Source organism: Hakea prostrata, chromosome 10 (genome assembly GCF_041222555.1).
Source record: "Hakea prostrata isolate BN-2017 chromosome 10, UWA_Hpros_2, whole genome shotgun sequence".
NCBI lineage: Eukaryota > Viridiplantae > Streptophyta > Magnoliopsida > Proteales > Proteaceae > Hakea > Hakea prostrata.
In genome coordinates, this window is record NC_142609.1 from 19,422,088 (window position 1) to 19,427,966 (window position 5,879).

A 5,879-nucleotide genomic window follows, 5' to 3' on the forward strand; every position below is an offset into this window, starting at 1 on the left:
AATGGAGAAACGGTTAAATCAAGAAAACAAGGCGTTGATGAAGTAAATGGAGAGTGACAAATCGACACAGAGAGAGGAAAGAGAGAGGCGATTTCAGGCGATTTCAGGCGATTTCACTTCTTCAGAGCTTCTTCATCTGAAATTAGGGTAGAAGACAAAGTCGCGCGCCTCTTTTAGGCGTTTCAAAGTGATTTTGAAAAGGTATGGGTGGGTTGGTTTGGCTGCCAGGTCCATGGAGTATAATTTCTCGAAACTGGTGTCTGGTTTGTTCACTCAGGTTCATCCTAAGGGCCTGTTTGGTTACATGAGTCTGGAGATTTCAAATATCTAGAGATTTCAAATCTATAGACTTCAAATCTATGGAGTTATAATTTATAAAATTAAGTGTTTGGTTGTGGAATGAAATCTGTGAATTCATCCTAAAAATTTATTTGATCGACATGATTTTTGTGAATGTACAATTGTATAGCTTTTTTGAAATCTCTGGATTTCACCCCTTACCCATAAATCTCTGATTCACCTTTTTACACTAAAAACGTGAATCAGAGATTTCATGAATCTAGAGATTTTTACAACCAAACGGGTATAATTCTCTGATTCATGAATCCAGGATTGAAATCTCTGATTGCACTGTATACCAGCCCCCCACCAAAGCAAGCACAAAAAAAACAGGCGCCAAGGTATAAAACATAAGAGGGGGGGTGGGCAAACCCCCCAACCGAAGCAACAAGAAAAAAAACCCCCCCCCGTTAGGCCCCCGGCAGGAACCCAGGCATTGAAGGAATTTTGGAAAAAACAAACCGGGCAAGAGAAGGCAAAACCCAACCAGGAAGCAACACCACCGCTCCGACGGGGGAAAGGCCCTAGCGTTGTTCTCTACTACTCCATCATCGTAACTTGATGATTTCAGTTGTGTTCAGTTACTGAATCTTCAGGTTGTAGAACTCCACCGGTACTTGCAGCGGCGAGAAGGCGACTGTGACTAGGAATGCTCAGTGACAACCTCTCAATTGTCACCGCCTGGCCTCTCTTGCTACCACGGTAGCACCTAGTGTGGTCAAGCACCAATCGTGTTCGGGCAACGAAGCTTACACTCATTCACATTGGTTCATCCTGCTACATTTGTCTCCTGCTATCTCCGGTGTTGGTGCCCTTTTCCTGCTCTTTCCATCTCCGTTAGGTCAATCAGGCCGTCTATCCCGTAAGTCTTGCATTTTTGTGTTCTTTTCTTTTCCCGCAGATAGTTGTATTTCTCTCTGACACATTACCAAGTGTGCTTTTTCCGGGATGACTCCAAAACCAATAAAGAACATGCAGAATTCTCATGAGCTTTCTGAATAAAATTTAAGCTGTGCGTTTTCAAAATTTTCAACACCTGGAACTATCTGTATTGTTGGGGCTTATAGAGGATGTAAATTCATTCTGCCAATGCCAGAGAGAAAAAGGGAAAGAAAAGAGAGTCCCAGTTGAAGGCTAGAATTCTGGAATTATATGGGTGGAATGAAGACTAATTTTAAAAACTAAAATTCTGGAATTAGAGAAAATCCGAGATATTTAAGTAGCTGTGAGATTCAGGCCTCGGATGAGGACCTAGTTATGGTTGAATGTGAATTCTTGGGGATTCTCAAACTAATGGCGGGCTCTGATTAACAGATTTGCCCTAACCCACAAAGCTCTATTGCTGAAACTCTGGACATAGAATCCGGAAACCTCAAGTCTTAAATCACTGAAATTAGAGGTTTAGCTATGGATAAAGTTACTCAAAGTTAGAGATTAAACATCCACTCTACCTATTTTTTTCCTTTTTGGTGAACCAAGAATTTATTTAAATTTAAATCCCCTGGGTAAGATACAACCTAAACAATCTACGGTAATTGGTTGACCTCCTACCATTTGGTGTGACAACATTGGCGTGATTTATATGATGACTAATCCTATATTTCCTCACACCAAACACATTGAAATTTATTTTCATTTTGTTCAAGGTCTTGGTCTGCATGTTTGGTTTGTAGCTGAGTGCTGACCTGCCCCATTACCTGCACGTTTTCCAATTGTTGGGCAAATCTTTCTTTTCTAACCCGTTCTAGAGAGATCCCAACGGAACAACCTAATTCCTAGATATTGATTTTTATTAAAGTCATATCCTGTTTTCTCCAATTCAAATTGGTTATTTTATTTTCAACCCTATTGGCCTCCATCCACACCTCACACTACACCCAAAAAGGAAAAAAGAAAAAGAAAAAAAGAGAGAGGATGTCAAGTTAAATATAATGGTTGTCTTTTTTGATATAGTGGATGATGTTTTGCAAATAATTAAAATAGGATGGATGAAGTGGAGAGGTGCGCCTAGGGTCTCGTGTGATTGACGTATTCCTTTAAAGCTCAAAGGAAAATCCTATAGTTCCGTTGTATTATGATGTATGGTGTAGAGTGTTGGCCTATTAAAAAACATCATATAGATAAACTTAGTGTGATTAAAATGAGATGCTAAGATGGATTAGTGGCGAACTAGGAAGATAAGATAAGGAATGATCATGTTAGAGGTAGTCTAGGATTAGCTCTGATAAGTGATAAGCTTTGAGAAAGTTGTTTGAGGTGCCGCGGTCACTTTCAATGGAGGCCTATGAATGCTCCTATATGTAAAAGTGATTTAATCTGGATTGAAGGAATTAGAAGAGTTAGGGGCAAACCCAATATGACTTTAAGAGATGTCTTTGAGAAAGGAGATGCATAGCTTAGGCCTTATATCTAGTTTGGCCATAAATAGAGCTGATTGGAAGGCAAGAATCGATGTTGCCAACCCCATTTAGTTGGGACAAGGCTTGTTGTTATCGTTGTTGTTGTATCTATATTTACATGGAATTTTATATTTTTGTTTTCTTCCAGTGTTATGGCATCTGTTAATTAATATTTGAATTCTTACGTATTAATTGTTTTATGCTCATTCTTGACTTCTTCTAGGTATCTATTTTTTTGCAAAATGGGGAAACTTGGCAAGAAGGCTAGGAAATTCGCAAAGAAGAATCTTCAATCTGTACTTAAAAAAAAGCGGAAAACAAATTCAATGTTCAAACGGAAAAAGTCATCAAGTAAGGTTTCCAAATGATCTTATCTACTTTATGGATTCTTGTGTATGTTTTCTCCTGCAGTTTCTTATTGCTTTATTGCTTGATCATGTTTATCGGGGTCCTCTGCATAGTTGTCAAGGCGTCACCTAGGCGTCGCTTAATCGTCGCCTCGGCATCTGAGCTCCTTCGGAGCGCCTCAAATTGGCGTCGCCTTATTTTTAGGCAATAAGGCGTCCGCTTTTTTTTCTTTCTTTTTTAAATCACAAGAAAGATGCCTAATCGAAGGCATATATTGAAATACTTAGTAGATTCCGATTGTAAAGTATCTATTGTTTGAACCTATATGCATATGTATAATGACGCTACATGTGATCAAATGTTAAAATAACAATAAAAACAAACAAAATTGAAAGAGATTAAGTTCTTGACTCAAGTCTCACACTCTCACTCTCACTCTAATCCCTAATCTCTTTCTCTCTTCCTCTCTTCTTCTCTTCCATTCCCGCAGCGACACTCCGGCAAGCAGTGGTCAGTGACAAGCAACTTCTTCTCTTCCTTTTTTCTTGCGACTTTTTATTTAGGACCTATTATGTGTGATTTGTAGTATGTTGGATGACTTGAGGTAGTCTGATATCAGTTTTTTTATTATATAAGATATGATAGATTTAGAGTGAATGAGATGTACACCAAAAATTTCACTTAAAACGCCTCAACCGCCTCAAAAGCGCCTCGGAGGGCGCCTCGTCGCCGTGACAACTATGGTCCTCTGATTTGCTCACCTGATACTTGTCCATCTTTGACTCTACCTTGAGTTTAGCTGTTAGGAGTTCATTACTGAAGCAAACTTGATTTAGAGGACTGCTGGCATACTATGAACGATAGTTCACATCATTGGAGGAGCCTAATCTTCTTCTGCTTGAGAGTTTGAGACTGAATCTCATGTGGACATGTTTTGGAGGACTTGTGCAGTATAAAGATGTAGAATGCTAACAAATAAATTTTCTATTTTAGCAATTCATATATACTTAGAGCAGGGGCAAAGGCTGATATCATATCTTTTATGGACATTATAGAAACTAGCACCGTCAAGGTATAGTCACATACTGGCATACCACAGTGTAGGTCATGGTTCTAAGTTCCAATACTTGCATTTAGGTCTTGTTCTTATCATGCTGAAATATCGAAAAGCACCAAAGTGACTGAAACAATGCATTTTGTGCTAAGCTATTTGGTTGGCGATTTCATGTGGCAAATAGCCATATTAGGCTCCGATAGTTTTCGTGAACCTTATTTTTGCCTGTCTAGTCATTTGTAGACCTTCACATGGCAAGAAAGGTCAAACAAATTTGCACCCTTGATGGGTAGTATATGCTGAACCAGTTGTATTTAACAATTTAAGAACCTGAGAACCAGTTCATAGTCAATACCACCCCCTCATCCCCTCCTCTGTCTCTCTCTTGCTTGGAAGTTCATAACATTAGGTTCATATTTCTAATAGAGTCAAAGATTGAAAAAGAAATATCTTGGGCTAGCTTTGGTACAGTTCAAATGTATGTCTATTGGACATATAAACATAAAATGGGATATGGGATAAGGCTATGGTTTTTGTTGTTGTCGTTGACATATAAATGTAAATAGATATGTTTGGTATGATTTATGACCCCTATTTCTCATTGAAATAATTGTTGTAAGCATAGTCAAAATTCTGGTCGAAACCACCGAGATTTTGGCAAAAATTTCAGTTTTTTGCCCAGCCGAGACAAAAGCAGTAGGCAATTTTTTCCCCTGGTTTCAACCAAGTTTTGCGAAACATTGTTTAGAAGTCCCAAATTTCGGTTTCGCAGAACTCCAGGGTGCCACCGGTTGAACTTTCAAGGATTTACCCCATTTTTTCCCCCCATTTTGCCTCTTCAACATCTTTTTAACTGAAAAATCATCTCTCCTTTGTCCTTCTTCACCTTATTTGCGCTTGCTCGTTGGTTATAGTCCTTTTGGAGTATATGGGGGAGTTGCTAGATATTTTGGGGGGGGGGGGGGTTGTTGTTGTTTATCAGCTGATGTTAGTAGTATGTCTACGTATGGGTATGGATTAGGATCAAGTGTGTCATTTGTGGACTCCATCACACCTAGTTGGGCTAGTTCAGCCATCATCCTGTTACAGTCCATTCCCTGATGATACATCCCCTAAGTTGGGGTATTTAGCTTATGCTGATGATGGCACCTATAGATTCACAGTATCGTAGTACTTAGAATAAATATTCCAAGACCATGACATGAAGGGCTTTTGTCCAATTCTTAGAGCAGTGGATCAAATCTTATTAGTACTACGCGTCTCATAGGATGGATCCACCGAGGAACTCAACTTGGAATTGAGTGAAGATGTCAGCAAAAGCTTGTGATGTGAACCAAATTCTAGGGCTTAGCTTGTAGGATGTTGCCCTATATTTAGGCTCACTCTAGGATCCTCTTCACTAGAATCACTAGTCAATTAGGGTTTAGAATACTCCAGAGTTGAAGGGAATGAGTTGGGTTATGTGTAAATATCACTTATGGTTTTGAAATTTTAGGGTTAGGGTTTTTAGGGTTTTTGCAAATTTTGGGGATATGGGGTTCCTTTGTATATGGGTTATGAAAGGATGATTTCCTAAGGAAAAGGTGAGGTTAATGTTGTATGGTTAAATATGCCCCCCCCCCCCAAAAAAAAAAAAAGAAAAGGAAGAAAGAAAGAAAGAAAGAAAGAAAAGGTAAAAAAAGAAACCCATCCCATAAGGGATATGGGATAAATTCCTTGTGATGGGAGCTTGGATCTAT

The 5,879-nt window shown here is 39.0% G+C and overlaps 1 protein-coding gene across 1 annotated transcript in view; it reads left to right on the forward strand.

Moving 5' to 3' along the window:
- Positions 1-871: 871 nt before the first annotated feature.
- The window catches only part of LOC149002249 (protein REBELOTE-like), a gene marked incomplete in the record, with an annotated part of 144,148 nt that continues 139,140 nt past the window's right edge, over positions 872-5,879 (forward strand). The window contains 2 exon segments of the mRNA XM_089138515.1: positions 872-1,201; positions 2,962-3,089.